A 17,473-nucleotide genomic window follows, 5' to 3' on the forward strand; every position below is an offset into this window, starting at 1 on the left:
AAGAATGCAGATGCTTCACTTCTGAGAGAGAGTTAGAACTGGTACCTGGGGGTATAATGAAGAAACACCACTCCATGAGCTGAAATAGAGGCTCAATGAGCTCACAAACAGCTGAATACATGTTACTCATTGCATCTGAAACAGATTAGATTTTCACATTAACAACCACAAGTATTTGTCTCTAACAAGAGTTGCTTGTTACCTCTCTCCAAAAGCAATGATACAAAGGAATGAAAGCTGGTATTCTCTAGGGGCCTCTTTTGTGGAACAGAAGTCAAGTTTTGTTGCACCTAAATTCTTCAAGCACAACATGAATTTCAGATGTGTCAATAGTCACATGTGTGGAAGACGAACCAATCTTTGCAACAGACTACTTTTCTGACTGTATTTGGAAGAAAAAGCAGGGACAGGGAGAGCAAAAAATTATTCCTGGATATAGGAACAGAGACAATTTCAGCCTTAAAAGAATTGTCTTTTAGAAGTGAACAGGAATACTAGCTGCAAGCAGCATTTTTTTATCTCTATGTACCCAGCATAGTGGCCTCCCTGCTAACTCATGGTGATAGCAAAACTGTGCATGGTAATAGTGAGGCAGAAAAGTCCTGTTCAAGGACAAGTACTGCCTCACAGATATGGTTTCAGTGCCAGAGGAAGCCTCTGTGCTGATCCCAGCCACGCATCCGAAAGCCAAAGTTGCCCTCACTCACTTCTGAGCCAGCTGCTCTGGGAGCTCCCCCTGGCACCAAAGCCATCAGTCTTCATTGCTCCATGGACAGCAACAAGGCACCTGGGAGAAGGGAAGTCAGTCTGGGATATCAGCTATCTCAGCAGGAGCAGGAAACCCTCCACAGCTTGGGAGTGTTCCTTAAGCCATGCTAAAGGACAGAGGAAAATTTAGAAGGGATATTAAAAACACAGGGACAACAAACCCACAGATGAGTTCTGTCCTACCCCAGCCCCTCCTGCTTCCTCCCTTGTACCAGCAGCACTGTAGGAGCAAAGTCGCTTGCAAAAAAAACCCACAAACAAACAAACAAAAACAAAAAACCCCAAAAAACAAACAAACAAAACAAAAACCCAACAAACAAACCAACAAACAAACAAAAAAAACAAAAACAAAAACAAAAAAAAAACAAAAAACAAAACAAAAAAAACCAAAAAAAAACAAAAAAAAAAACAAACCAGCAAAACACAGACCAATTAAATGAGCTTTCAGCTAAACCAGGGTAGCAGTATGGAGGCTCAGTTACAGTGTGTTTCCCAGACAACTGCATTATGGCCTTCACACTTTCTACCTCCATGCACAACCCCTTCTTCAACATAAAGAAGCCAAAGTGTTTATAAGGAGGTGTACCATCTGCAGTGCTGGTTTCTGAAACGTCTACATTTAGTTTGGCAGTCTCGCACCTACCCTTTCCTTGCCAGCTGCAAACTAAGTGGATTTGACAAAATACAACTAGATCTCAGCAGCACAAATGAATGCAGCGGAAAACACAGGACTCACTACTGGATTGTACAATTCTTGTTCCTAACATTCCTCCTATATCATGTTGTGTCTTCAAATAAACTAGATAGTAGAAAAGTATTCAGCCTCTGTAGTGATTTTTTTATATACCTTTGACTCTTAGAACATTGTTTTTAAAATCAAGACAATTTGAGAGAGAGAGAGAAATGTCTATATGTTTCTCTGTGTATAACTCAACCAACTAAAATGCTTCTTGCACTGGCTCTAGGGGGCATGAAAACAATTTCTTCAACTTTAACCTTCAAGGCATTGTTTGGTATGTGAAGGCATTTTAAAAAATAAAATTTTATCCAGGCAAAAGCATTACAGAGTGAAGTAACCATGAATGAAAGTTACTCCACATCATAAGAGGCTGTGAGACTAATTTTTATTTTAGAAAAAAATGAGGAGAAACCACACTTGTGCATACTTTGTGGCTTCCTTGGAAAGTTTTGGTGCTAAATCCTGAGTCCTGCTGACCTAAACTGGTCTGTCACAGAGATAAATGGTCATGACTCAGCTTCCATATTTCAAAACAGCACAAGGTTTTACTCAGTGACTTTTAAGTAGTTTAGGAAATGAACCCGGACACAGAACAAAAAGTTTGGATGATTACTTAAAATTTGACACAATCATACTGTCTGGAAAAACAGGACCCAAATCCCAATGCAGATTGCTATAACAAAAATTCTTTTTTTCCCTGTCTTTACTCAGATGCAACTTAAGAATTTCTACTTTCTCCTATTCCACATTACCTAGACCAGTAGGATTGATATAATTTTTATCTCCATTTTAATATCCTCTTTCTCCCTTCAGAAACCCTGTCCTCCAGATAGAATACAGAACTGTATCATAACTTCTTTTACCTGTATTTATCTTTTACTGTTTTATCAGCCCAGCTCAATTTTTGCTCAATGTGAACATAAAGTTCAACAACAACAAAGAAAATTCTGGTTTCTTTGGACATTGTATTACCTTTTGAAATTTAGTGATCCCTGAAATCCTTTAGTCAAAAGGAGGCTATTTTAAAACAGCACCATCAGCAGTAACTAAATTAATCTCAGAACATGATTTAAACTGTGCAGTCATTAATGCCATTTCCTGACACTGCAGATGATGAATAGGACTTTTCTGAGGTTTGATGACCAAAATAGGACCAAGACCCAATTTATTAAGGCTCTATGCCTCCTGTTCTTACCTGCATAACATAAAAACATTCAGAACAAAGCAAAGGCATGGAAAATGGTTTAGAAACTTTCAGAACTACCTGCAGTAAATAAATGTAATACTATAAAAATAGGAGTATTCATAATAGGTAATTGAAGAACAGCTATGAACCTCCCACTCAACATATGCACAAGCAGACACTGTAATTATTATAGAAAAGCTGCAAGTGGTAAGAAGACCAAAGTGTTAACAATTTTTTTAAAGGACTGACCCTTGTGAAAAATCATCCTATGAACAGGTACTAGAGCACCACAGGAGCTGATCTTCCAAATCTCAAAAAACTGTCTTTTTAATAATTTTTTTAAGATTCATGTTAGTATACTGGTTCAAATAAATAACTGCTGGCAAATTCTACCATCTCAAGTGCAATTTTCCATTGATATCTAATTATTTTGCTTTTAAAAAGCACATTTTATTTCTGCCTTGTCTTTGTTCATAAGCATATTCAAACTCCAGCATTCCCAAAAAAACACTGCATCTTTGTATCTCCATGAATACTTTGTATTCCCCTTTACTGTCATCATTACAGTCTTCTGTAATGCTTCTATAACACTCATATTTTCACCAAAAGCCTACAAAAAAAACCTCCCAGTTACTACACGTGAAGATCAGCTTTTGTTCACTGAAGAAGATTAAAACCCCTTTTGAAACCCCTGAAACCCTTCATGCCATTAGATCTGCCATCAGCATAGAGATTACTTTTCTCATCTTTACAGTACAATGCCTTGCAAAGAAGAGCATTCAAGGCAAAAGAAAGAGAAGAGAAAAAGACAATAATGTGAAGCAGCCAAAGTATAGTAAAGTTGCACCAGAAATCTCTCTATGCTAACAGGTACCGGTGGCAGGGCCGGGGGGGGCAGGGTTTAAGCCTCATGTTTGGCTCAGTAATCAAATACATTTCATCAGTGTGAGGTGAATGCCTTAAGGTTTTCACAGGTTTCAGGGATGCTGGCCCCAGGAAATTTCAGTTTCTGCATGAAAAACCTTAGGTCAGCTCAAAACACATTTGTGCTAATGAAGAGAAACTATCACCTCTGAATCAGATTTATTTGAATTATTTCAAACTGTCCCTTTCTGGGGACCTAAAATGATCAAAATCTGATATATGCACATCTACTCTACAGGCTCACAAGGCTCACCTCACTCTTCATGCCTCTAATAAGAATTTTGTGACTTCACAGGTAATTGCATACATGAAAAGTATTCACACATTTGAAAACGCTGGCCAGGTAAACCATAGCCAAAAATCAAGTAAACTAAGACAATTCTTGTTTTAATAATGTTACACTTATGATGGAAAAAACACTATGCAAAGTAGAACTCTTTTCTGACCTGCCATGTTTTGGCACTAAAGCTGTACAAATACACACATGTAGTCCCAGGATTCTGAGTCACGAGTCTCTAAAAATGAAAGTCAACTCACTGTCCTTTGCAACAACTTTTTCTTCTCCCCAGTTGTCATGAACTCCTAACTGCATTGAGTGACAGGGGAATAAAACACCTGACATCTTGGTCAAAAGTGCTTTGCCTAATAAACACCATCTCTTTGATCTGTGACAGCTGTAGACTTAACAGGTATCCAGCCTTCATCCAGGGTTTATCAAACAATCTATTTTGTTTATCTGCACAAAATAGATTCCTCCTGGGTAGTGCAGAGACCCCTGAATTCTGTGGGATGCTACCTTCTACTTTCAGGTTATTGTTTTTAAGCACATTTTTCAAAAGCACATGCAGGTAGTAAAAAGCTTAGTTCACATTGCCTAATGTTTTCGCTGATACAAATATTTTCCCCAGAGAAACATATCTCCTACTTCCACCCAAGACAGGCCCTTATATGTACCTCAAATATATCATCAGAATTACCAGAAGCTTTGTTCTCAACATTATTGTTGAGATAACATATGAGTTATTGTCTCATTAATGCTTAGAGGACTGACATTTGCAAGCAGCCTGAGCAAAGTGCTGGAATTTTCTTTTGAAAAGCTCAGAGATGCATTCTCATTGTGTGTGGAAACATCTTCTACCAACAGAGAAAACAGCTCAGTCTCTTTAACACAGTTTTCATGGTTTGTTTTTACACACTGTGTGCAAATAAGCTGTGCAACTCAGTGAGATGAGAAATCCTTTATGACAGGAATTAAAGACTGAAAAAGATATTTGTAAATATACAAAGGATTTTAAAAGTTACTATCAAGAACAACTGTATGTTCTTTGTATATTCTGTCCAAAATTCTGGAATAAACAATGACCCTGCAGTAACTCAGACTCTGGAGGATACCTGGAGCAAGGGCAATGTTAAACTTAGAAATTTAAGTTGCATTTCATAGAATCATAGAATGTTCTGGGTTGGAAAAGGCTTTAAAGATCATCAATTTCCAACCCCCTTTCCATGGGCTGGGACATCTCCCACTAGACCAGGTTGCTCAGAGCCCCATCCAGCCTGGCCTTGAACACTGCCAGGGATGGGGCATCCACAAGTTCTCTGGGCAGCCTGTGCTAGTGCCTCACCACCCTCACAGTAAAGAATTTCTTCCTAATATCTAATATAGGCCTACCCTTTTTTAGTTGAAAACCATTGTGCCTAGACCTGTCACTGCCTGCCCATATTAAAAGCCTCTTCCCACCTTTTTTTATAGGCCACCTTAGGTACAGAAAGACTGCTAGCCGTCTCCCCAGAGCCTTTGTTTTTTTTTCTCTGATGACATGACTCATGCCTCCTCAGGTAATGCAGTGGTGTTGCAAACATATATATGCTACAGCATGTATGTATAGCTATATCTCTGCAATCCTTCTCTCATTTCTCACAGCAGATACTTGTAATGCATATAACTCCAGTCCAAGAATATATGTGGAACTCACACAGTTCAGTCTTGGAAGAGAAACAAATTTAAAATTGAGTGTTGTGCTATTTGTTAGAAATTAAAAACCCAAATTATGATACTTCATGTGAAACACAGAGCTTGCTTTTTGTCCCAAAATATCAATTCCTAAGGTCATTACATCACTACAGAAAGAAAAGGAACAACAAAAAACCCAGCTGAAACACTTGAACAGTTGAAGTTATATCAGCTAATATATGTGACCTTCTGAAAAAAACCCTAAACCAAGTAAAAATATTATGCAATATAATTTGCCTAATACTTGCCTTTTTCAGATAGTAATTCCAGAAAAAGCAGTTGTTTTGATACTTACAGAGCCAAACCGAACCCCTACCTGTGAAATCTTTATGACACAATTATTCATCATGTACTTTTCCCATATATGAAAAATTACTAATTTATGACACAAAATACTAGATAGAAGAAAGTCAGTATAGGTATCTGATATTGATGATTTTCAGGGGCAGGTGGTGTTTTTGTTTAATTAGCAGAACTTCAGGTCTGCCAACAGCTTCTATATTACTGCAGAAGCACCACAGCAGTAGTACAGTGGAACACATGATATGATGGATTAGTGATACTTGAGGTTAATGGAATTGACCATGTTCAGCTGCAGAATAGGCCTGAATAACGTTGAATAACGAGGCCTGGTAAAGCCTGCTAAGTAAGCAAATCCATAAGATTTATCCCCTTTCCTCCTTCCTGACCACTAAAGCAATAACCTCTCAGATAAAATTGTTATTTTGTATTTGGAAAGATTCCACCCAAAAAAAGAGCATTTATAAGTTACATAGACAGAAAACCATATCGTGCTCTTAGTGTGTGCATTCATCTGTTATGATAATTATATTTAATACAGGACTACACCTTCTCCTCCTGTGTACTACCATTAAAAACTAATATTATCCCATTTATACTGCTTCTTTTCTTTTCTTCTTCAGGTCCCTTAGTGGAAAGCTTTGCTCAGGTGAGCCTCTCTTGCCAAAAGAGAGGTTGTTCTCTGCTTATGCACAGTGTCACTAGGCAAACATTTGCTTTCAGGAAATTGTACAGCATCTAGATAAATCCAGGACAAATGCATTTGTCACCCTTAATTCAAAAATTCTCTCTATAATTTACAGTTTACTCCAAATTACAGCAATTCAACCAAAAGAGGAATTTGCCTTAGTACTTCTGAGTTTTTTGGTAGACATAATTAGTGCCACATCATTTAATAGCTCGAGTTAACGCACTCCAGTTCATTTTTGCTTGCCAGTTTAATGTGATAATAAGCAAATATCTGATAAGAAGCAACTGAGTAATCTTACTGGTGTTGCTTACTCTGTAGAAGAGAAGGTTCAGGAAGGACCTTATTGCCCTCTACAACTGCCTGAAAAGAGTGTGTAGCCAGGCTCTTCTCCCAGGTAACAAGAGGCAAGACAAAAGGAGATATTCTCAAGTTGTACCAGGGGAAGTTTAGATTAGATATTTGGAAAAATATCTTCACAGAAAGGGTTGTCAAGCATTGCTCAGAGAAGTGGTGGTGTCACTGTCACTGGAAGTGTTCAAAAAACATGTGGTTGTGGCACATGGGGACATGGTTTGGTGGTGACACAAAGGTGATATGGTTGGACTTGACGATCTTAGAGGCATTTTTCCAACTTTAAGGATTCTCTGATTCTATAAAAACAAGAAGCATCATCAAATAACAGTCTAATAGTTTTAGTTAGACTATTTTTCTTGACCAGTAATGACCCTTACTATGAAGTATGACAGACAGAAGAACACAGCATACTATTCCCAGGAACAGTTATGAGGGCCAAGAAAAATCTGAAGCCAAATTTAAAGATGAGGAGAGCAGCATTTCTGTCTGCTGTGCCTTAACCACCACCACAGCAAGGATGAGCCACATGGTGCATTATATCAAGGCCCTGCAGCTGCCTAGCCACAGTCAGCAGAGGCACATGCCTTTCCTGAGAGCAGCAGCAATGATTAAAATACTCAGAAAAAAAATATCTCCACACAGCACCAGAGTGAGTCAGCATGAAGCAGTGTTCTAATTCTCTGCCCTGTCCATCCAATCCATACTGCTGGTGTTTCTCTGGAAAGGGTGTCCCACCCTAGGAGCTGAGTCATGGTTGCTTTTCACAAACCTCCCACTCAGCTCAACATCTTCAAGCAGCCACAGTACAGAACTGGTCTTCTAAATTTCAGTGTGCTTTCTGGGGAAAAAAAAATAAATCCCAAAGAGAATTGGGCAGACTACAGATGAAAAGAGTGCCCTAGCCTAGGGCACAGGCAACCCTGTGCCCTACAAGTGCAGGTCAATTGTGGACAAGTTAGACCCCTCAAAGTGCTTTTAATGGGCTTTAGTTTTGTTGAGACACCACTGAGACATTCAGGCTGCAGGTTAAGAAGGCAACAAGTGTAGACACCCCTAACTGCCATGCTGTTGACTGAACTTGTCTTGACAAAGGTTTATTAGCTCAAATACAGACTAATTTGAGAATAATTTATAAATTACAGGCCAATTTAGGCAGATAAGTGTGGCTGATGCATCAGTGCTATGAGGAGCCAGAACAAAAAGCACCTGTCTCAGCCTGTGCAAGCAGATCCAAACATGGTGTTTCTGGTCACTTTTCTTCACTTGAGAACGCTGCATGCAACAGCACAAGGGCAATTGTGGCAAAGCCAGCTCTGATTCAACAAATGAGTTTTGGCTCAGCTAAAGCTAATTCTTGCAGAGCCTCTTCATATGAGCCAGGCTGTGGGAAAGCAGGAAGCAGTGGAGACTGTGTCCAACATGGACACGGAGATAGCAGAACTCCAGAAATCCAGCCCTAGAAGGACAGCACGCTAAGGAAGTTCTGCAGGAGAAAGAACAGCCAGCTTTGACTTGGAGCCTTAACACCCTGCTAAAGCTCCACTTGGTATAAACAACATCTCTGCACCATTTCTCACTGTGTTCTCTAATAGTAACATCATGCAACCAGTAAACTACAATTATTCTGCTGTATGAGGCCCCTAAACAACTCAATGGGGAAAAAACCAAATCCTCCCGTCCCTTACACAAGAACACACAGTTTTTTCTATTCCTGACCTCTGCTTTGTAGTTTCACATCATGAAAGACTGGAGAGGAATGGATGCCCTGGGTTAGATATAATTTGCCTCTAATACAGTACTTAAAAATCTCTTATAATAAGAGTGTATGTTAGCTTATCAATATCACAGCCTTTTCACTTTAAATTGTGTCTTTAGTCCCTCTGCTGAAATGTATCATATTTATGGGCACTAAAGCTTATATTAGTTACTTTATCCAAATTAACTGCAAAATGAAGTTGAGTTAGAACTTCAATTTAACCTGAAGCTGCACACAAAGTCCCTTGTACTTGCCTGAACTTAAGATTGCTTAGAATTTTATTGCTGTAAGATTTTATTGACTTTGAAGTGCAAACATAACTGTGGGCAAAGGGAAATAATATAGATTTTAATATAATTTCTACTGAAAGAAGTGTTAAAGTAATAACTCTGAGCAAATTTAGTATTTGGTAGACTGACAACTCCAGAGATAAGATTACACAAAAAAGCTCCACTCTCTGAAGGGGAGGCAAATGTACTTCTGGGGTTTGTTTGTTTGTCTTCTCTTAATCATAACATCAAAGTCATATTTTTTACTGGTGATGCCTACAGTAAGGCTTTACATCCATATTTGGGGTGTGCAAAAATGATCAGGAACAAGTGTGTTGTTGCCACTTGGTGACTTATCACTGATCTGCTTCTGTTAAGGTCCAAAGCTTCAGTCCTACACACCTTCAGTAGGAGTTCATGCTGTTTTAAGCAAATGTGTTTGTGTTTCTTACTCAAAACAGGAGGACATCTTACACCAACAGCATACCAACTCTGCCATGATTTCTATTGCTACTTTAAAATATGGCTGCAAGTAACAAATAGCTTCCTGCTCCAAAACAGGAGAAGTTCTGGTAAACTTGAATGCCCCAGGTGCAAGTTTCAAGGGCCTATTTCACCAGGCAAGCTCTGAGAAATAAAATAATCCTGGTGACAGAAACACAGGTCAGTGCATGCACACTGAATAGAATGTTATTAGCCAGAGTGTGTTACCTGTGTTTTACCTGTTTTCCATCCTTTTGTGTTTATCATTTTCATAATTTAGTATCATTCACTTCTTATGTCTGTTCCCATATCAATTCTCACCACCTTCCACTTTCCTTTTCTTTTCCACTACATTTTTTCTCCTAAACAAACTTTTTATGTCCTCTTCCTCCCTAAGGCAGTCCATTTCTCTTCAGCTCCTACTGAGGAAATCTTGTACTCACCTGTTTTCTGTAAGCAGGAAGTTACAATTGTCCTACCCCAAAGCTATGAAGAGAAATCCCGCAGCCGACAATATGAGCTGGTTGTGGTCAAACTCTGCTGAGTCACTGGCAGGAATGTGCAATTCAGACAAAATTAATCTGCATCTGTGAGGACCATGCTATCATCCCAATCTCCAGACCAGGGAGAATTAGCTTAAAAATTCAGTAAATACAAAGGTACACCTGTAGTCTTAGAACCATAAAATTATAAAATGGCTTGGGTTGGAAGGGACATCAAAAATTACTTAATTCCAACCCCCTTCCATGGACATAGACACCTTCCAATAGACCTGGTTACTCAAAGCTCCATCCAGATAGGCCTTGACCACTTACATGGATGGGGTATCCACCACTCCTCTGAGCAACCTGTTTCACCACCCTCATAGCAAAGAATTTCTTCCTAATATCTAATCTGAACCTACCCTATTTTAGTTTAAGCATATTTTCCCTTGCCCTTTGACTACATGCCCATGTCTCTCTTCATCTCTCCTACAGGCTTCCTTTAGGTACTGGAAATGTCTGGTTAGGTCATCCTGAAGACCTCTCTTTTCCTGGCTGAACAAGCCCAATCCTTTCCTCATAGGAGAGGTTCTCTATTCCTCAAATCAACTTTGTGGCCTCCTCTGGATGTGTTCCAACAGGTCCATGCGTCCTTCCTGTGCTGCTGATGCAGCCCTGCAGGTGGAGTCTCAGCAGAGCAGGGCAGAGGGGCAGAATCCCCTCCCTGGCCCTGCTGCCCACCCTGCTCTGGATGCAGCCCAGGACACGTGTGGCTCTCTGGGCTGGGAGTGCCCATGGCTGGGTCAGGTCCAGCCTCTCAGACACCAGCACCCCCAAGCCCTTCTAGGTAGGGCTGCTGGGATCTGCCCATCCCCAGCCTGGATTGATACTGGGGTTTGCCCTGACCCAGGTGCAGCACCGGCACTTGGTCTTGAGGTTCTCAAGAGCCACTTCTCCAGCTTGTTCAGGTCCCTCTGGATGACATCCTATCCTTCAGGTGTGTCAACAGCACCACTCGGCTTGGAGTCATCTGCAAATCTGCTGAGGGTGCACTTGACTCCTCTATGCCATTAAAGAAGATATTAAATAACTCGTGTCCCAGTACAAACCTCTGATGGTCGCCATTTTTCACTGATGTCCATTGGGACTGAGCAGCTGATCACGACCCACTGGATCCAACTAATTCCTTATCCACCAAACACCACTCCTATTGAATTCTTCTCTCCAGCTTAGAAGGATGTTGTGAGGGACAGTGTCAAAAGCTTTACAGAAGTCCAGATAAATTACGTCCACGGCCCTCCCCTTTTCCACTGATATGGAAAAGTCACTCCATCACAGAAGGGCATTGGGTTGGTCAGGAAGGACTTCCCCTTGGTGAAGCTAAGCTGGATATCCTGAATCACCTCTCTGTCCTCCATGTGCCTTAGCACATCTTCCAGGATAATCTGTTCCATCATCTTCCCAGGCACAGAAGTGAGGCTGACAGGTTGGCAGGTCCCAGAGTCTTCCTTTCTCCCCCTTCGTAAGATTGGTACCGTGTTTTCCTTTTTCTAGTCACCTGGGACTTCACCTGACTGCCATCACTATCTTCCTCAAGTGCCAGTTGAAGCAAACTCAGAATATTTCTGAAAGCCTGAGAAAACCTTCTGAATTTCTACCTACTGGTTCAGTCTTCCAAGATTTAGGGCTAGCAGAATTCTCTAATGCCACTGAGTTTTATTTAGTTGCAGCCCACGACTAATTTGCATGTTCTATCTGTCTGTAAAGGTAATGCAGTATATTAACAATGGCATAAGAAATACACATTGAAGATAACTCTGTTTAAGGAAAAAAAAAGCTTTTGGATCTGGTAAATAGAATAGAAAAACGCCTAACATGGTGAGCAATTAGGAGCAGCATCCCAGAATCCTTCACAATAAAAAGAGGTTAAAAATAAAGTATGGAAATAGAACAGCCTCTGATATGGTCTGCTAGGTCTAAGTGTTTTGTACTACTCTAATGTTATTTCAAAATAGTGAAGAAGTGACTCATCACACTAAAACCAATAAGATTCTAAAGCTGGTTTCTGTCATTATTTTTCTATTTACAAACTGATTTTGCATAAAGTGCAAATAAAAATAATTCCACTCATTGCCTATGGGCAATAAGACATTAAAGACTTCATTATATCTTTGGTGCTTAACTCCCACTTATATGCTCATATATTAAAACAAGAGCGTTGAATTCCAGAGATCATGTTGTCGTGAAAAACAGCCAACATTCCCATCTCAAATTAAAGTAAATATCTTCCTTGCTGTTTTACAAATGAGCCAAGCCAGCATTGCTCATGGCTGGGCATATGTGATGTCTCCAAACTAATTCAGGGTACATCTGTCCCCAGTTGTGCAAGTTCATCTTAAAAAATGGGACAAAATGATTCTGTTCTTCAGTTTTCAATCTCAGGGCAGATTTCATGAGCAAGTTCAACCTTAGACATTACAAGATTGGATCACTCCTTCCACAACTAATTTGCCAGCTGTAGGTGTCAAGACAGAAAGTCTTTTCAAATTCTGCCTTTTCCCAAATTAGTCTTACCTTGACAAGAAATCAAAATAAAACATGACCTCATCTCTCCTGAAGAGGTCCTCACCTCCCTCTTGTTTTGCTCCTGACATATCCTCATTGTGAAGGTTCAGTTATTTCTCCTTCCTCATGACAGAGTATCTGTAAGACCCTTCCAGTCTGTGGAAATTCATATCCTCTTCTTATTATGGGTCCATCCAGTCTCCAGCCCAAACACTGGCCAGTACTCTGCTCTAGACCATGTACAATCCTGTTTCTTCTCCACATCCAGTAACATTGGGATCCACAGAGTTTCACCATTTTATCTTCCTTGAGAGAATTTGTCCCTCAAACACACTCCACAGAAAGACACTGTCAAATTTTGAGGGATTTTAGCAGTATGTATAGGTACCCAACAAGGGAGATGAAGAAAAGACAGCTGAATTCCTCTGAGGCATGCTCACTGACAGCACAAGAGGCAGTGGACAAAAACTGAAACATGAAATTTTGTTTGAGCACAAGATGTGAGTGTGGTGAAAAAGGCTGCCCAGCAGGCTGTGGAGCCCTCATCTGTGGATGTACTCAAGAACCAACTGGACATGGCTCTAGGCAATCTGCTGCAGCTGATTGTCCTTAGCAGGAGGGCAAACTATGTGACCTCAAGAGAATATTCCAACCTGGACAATTCTGTGAAATTTCATTCCCAGCTGTGTGAACTTGTTCAAATGCTCTCCCTTAATAATGGGACCCTCTAGATTTCCATTTGACAAGTCCCAAGCAAAACATGACACACAAGGGCTGACTGAGTCATCTGTCACAAGGCAGATCAGCATTTTCCAGCTCTAGAGCTTCATCCATCTTTGTGTTGCTATTTGTGTGCTACTTGTGTTGTACCGGGGAGGTGGGGGGAGGGTGGTGCAGAGAGGTGGCTTCTCTGAGAAACTGCCAGAAGCTTCCACCATGTCCAGCAGAGTCAATCCCAGATGGTTCTGAGGATAGACATGCTGCTGGCCAAGGCTGGGCCAGTTAGAAACGATGGCAACACCTCTATGATAACATATTTAAGAAAACAAAACAAAAGTAGTGGTTCAGTTTTAATTCCAGTCAGAGAAGAGGAGGAGGTGAGAATATGTGATGGAAACAACTTGAAGACACCAAGGCCAGTGGAGGAGGAGGGGCAGGAGGTGCTCCAGGTGCTGGAGCCAGGATTCCCCTGCAGGCTGTGGTGAGACCATGGTGAAGCAGCTGTGGCCCTGCAGCTGATGGAGATCCATGGGAGATGCAGAGATCCACCTGCAGCCCACGGAGGAGGTGCCCACACCAGAGCAGGTGGATGCCTGGAGGAGTCTGTGGTCCAGTGGGAGACTCTATGGAGAGAGGGGGCCCTGCTCCCAGGCTGGAGCAGCCTGTCCTTGGAGGACTGCACCCTGTGGAAGAGTGACCCTTGCCACAGCAGTTTTGGGAGGACTGTCTGCCCATAGGAGGGACTCGGGTTGCAGCAGTTTTGACAGGACTGCTGCTCATGAGATTAGAAGGTGCTGCTTGTGAGGTTGGAACCACGCTGGAGAAATTCACAGAGAACTGTGTCCTGTGGGAGGGACCCCACAGTGAAGCAGGGGAAGAACTCCTCTTCCTGAGCAGCGGAAGAAAACTTCAGGTGAGGAACTGACTAAACTCTCATGCCCTGTCTCTCTGCACTGCTGGTGGGAAGGAGGGAGGGTTTGGGGGAAGAAAAAGCGTTTTTAAGCGCTTATTTTATTTCTCATTATCCTCTCATTTTGATAGTAATAAACTCACTTTGTACCTCTAACTTGAGCCTGTTTTGCCCTTGGAGTGTTTTCTCCAGTCCTTATCTCAACTCATGAAGCCTTTGTTAAATTTTCCTCTCCCTGTGTCCAGCTGTGGCAGTCTGGCCAGTGACAAACGGCAACACTACTCCACCCTGCTCAGTTACATTATTGCCATTTCTATTTCACTGGCAGTTTTTTTTATCAGTGCTCCTAAACCATCCATAAAGTTTGATAAAACTCAGTCCTGATACAGAAACTTTGTGGAATCTCTCTTCAGCCAGGCTGAAAATGGCTTGTTCACTCTCTTCATTACTGCCTGTTACTTGGATGTTAGCATTTCACGTCTGACTGCACCACCACCCAGCCTCCCCAGCAGCCTCTGTGCTGCAGCCTTCCGAAAGACCAACTCCTCTCATTCAGCCGTGTGTTTGACACTGCCGTTGCAGAATCTCAAGAAAGAGGCTGAGATAAATTTGTTGATTTCTTCACAAGTACTTCAGGAGGTGGAGGATGAAAAGGAACTTCTGTGGAGCAGAACAATTCTGCTTGCAGGGCTCTCGGATCGATTCTCAGGAGAGAGACAATAATGCATCAAAATGCTTCAACAAATGAGTACAGCTAGCAGCAAAAACCTAGATAAGGACTCTTGGGATCTAGGGCCTACCCACACATGAGGCATTACCGTATCATTAAATAAAATGATTAAATAGCTTTAAAGCCAGATAGGAGAATATGGGACTCACCACTTCCTTCAGCCACAGCTGTTGGACAAACCAATATGCATCTTTTATTCCTCACCAGAGTGCTTGATAGCCAGCATACAAGGATTTCAATTATGTATTTAAGAACTGAAAAACACAAGTGCTTGTGAAACAGCAGGCCCTTGTTGCAGATGTAGTAAACCAAAAAGTTACACCTGGGTAGTGTAAAGTGTGGAAAAATACAGGGCAGAGCATTTCAACAGCTGAATTAGGTGAAAAGCTTTTGTGCATGTAGTTTATGTCTGTAAGCTTCCTTGCATACCTGCCCAATGTTTAAAGTTGGGTTGGTGAAACATCAGGGTGAAGGTACAGTTTTTAAGTCTCTATTCCCTTGAAAGCTCAGTTAGTTAGTCAGCAGTCATTCCCACAATCCAGATGTATGAGAATTATGAGTTTTTCTCAGTATCCTATAAAAAAATCTGTAAGATATCTTTGTCATTTTAGTTTTAAAAAATCAAATTGTAACAATTAATAAATAAATTATTTGCCATTAAAATAAAGACTACTTGGTTTAAAATACTTTTGAAATTACTCATGATGTATTTTTGAAACACTGCCATGCAACAAAATAACAAGGTGTACACTTTTGCTGCTCAGAATTTACCTATCAACTTCTAAGAGGCATGTTCTAGTTACATTTATGTTTTGCTGGTGGAATTTCCTGGTTTGCAGCAAATCCTTTTAATCCTTTTCACTTCATTTTAGACCAAAACTGATTGTCCATTCTGTGTAAATTTGAAAATTAACTCCTTCATTATCAGTATTTTCAAGCATGCCATATATACCAGTTGATGCAGTAGTACACACAGCCTAACAAACAGCCCAGCCTGGCCACTATGAGCAGAGGATGTACCATTTGTAAGCATTACTTATGAATACCCAATTATATTTTTAAGGGGGTTGTCTCCACTCAATTAGATTTCATTTCCCCAAGCATCAGCAAAATATGTTATGAACAAGCTATTGAACCTTATGAAATGTTTTTACAGAAGTAGTCAAATCTGACTACCTGGTGATCAGTCAGATTGTTAATTAGTCAGATGGAAATTAGCAGTAAGATGGAAATTGTGTTAGTAATCATTTATTTTTTGAAATGGCAGCATTGAAGCAAGACAAGTAAATGAGTCTGAAGAGCCTTCAAAATGTGTATCTTAGTTATTAAGGTGCTGCTTCTGCTAAATGAAGATGTGGCACGTTCAGTGTTCTAACACTATGAGCTGCAATTTAGGAGCAATACTAGAGTTTGGAATTGAGTAAAAATTCAGGGAAGTCAAGCATACTAAACAGTATTGAGTATTAACTCCAAACTGGTATCTGTGTTAATATAATGTAAAGAAGAAATTTCATCATTGCTAAATCATCAGAGAGAAAATCATATCTGTTACAATTTGTAGCTGTGAGCTGTGATTCTGCTTAGGACTTTGGCCTTCACTCCAGATTCCTTGGTAGAACATGTCTGAACACCTGACTTTCCCTCCTGCAAATCCTCTAAGGCTTAGAATCACCAAATCATAGAATGGTTTGGGTTGGAAGGGACCTTAAAACCATCTAGATCCAATCCCTCTACCATGGGTGGACACCTTCCACCAGGGTACTCAGAGTCCATCTGAAACAATCTCAGCTATTTAGGGAAAATACACTGGAAAAAGCTGATGAGTTATTTGTATATGCAAAGATTCTGAGGAGAAAGAAGTAGACAGGAATGACCTGCTGTTCTAGGGTGACGTTATGATGCTTGTATCCCCAGTGTCCATTCTGTTTATGAGGTAGGGAGCAGAAGGAGCACAGTTTTGTTATCTGCTGCACTCTCCCCTACAGTCTGCTGGAACACAGAACTCCACTGCTGTTTTCTGAGCACGGACAAGGCAGAACACAGTGCTGCTTTTGCTTTTTAGTTAGTTAGTTTGGCTAGCTGAGGCAGTCCAAGCTTTCCCTGGACTGTTTTTCTTTCCCTTTTCTTGGAACCATTTGAACCTGCTCCAGACCGGGACCCGGGGAGCACTGAGAGCTTGCACATTGTGGCCTCCGGGGCCTACTCTGGGCAGGGGCCCTTCCCAGTGCTGGAGGGATTGATAACAGAGCGACGACCCACAGGAGAGACTTTCTGAGTTTGTCATCTCTTCAGAGCAGCAAATGAGTTTTGTCATGCGGTATTGTGCTGGGGAATGTCTTTCCTGTTAAATAAACAGATTGCAAAGACCAGCACATGAGTTATTAACACTTCAGTTATGCCAGGGGCCTAAAAATGGTCATCATTGATACAGCAAAGCTAATGTTTTGAAGATTGAAGCAGCAAAATTAGTCCTCTCATTTAACTCTTATCAGAAGCAGAAAGTTTTTCTTCACCTTAATCATTGCCTTTTCTGAAAAGTAAACTGATAGTATTTTTAAGTATTCAGTGTGCCATAGGAAAAAAAA

The sequence above is a fragment of the Agelaius phoeniceus genome, chromosome Z, assembly GCF_051311805.1.
Source record: "Agelaius phoeniceus isolate bAgePho1 chromosome Z, bAgePho1.hap1, whole genome shotgun sequence".
In the NCBI taxonomy this organism is placed as follows: domain Eukaryota; kingdom Metazoa; phylum Chordata; class Aves; order Passeriformes; family Icteridae; genus Agelaius; species Agelaius phoeniceus.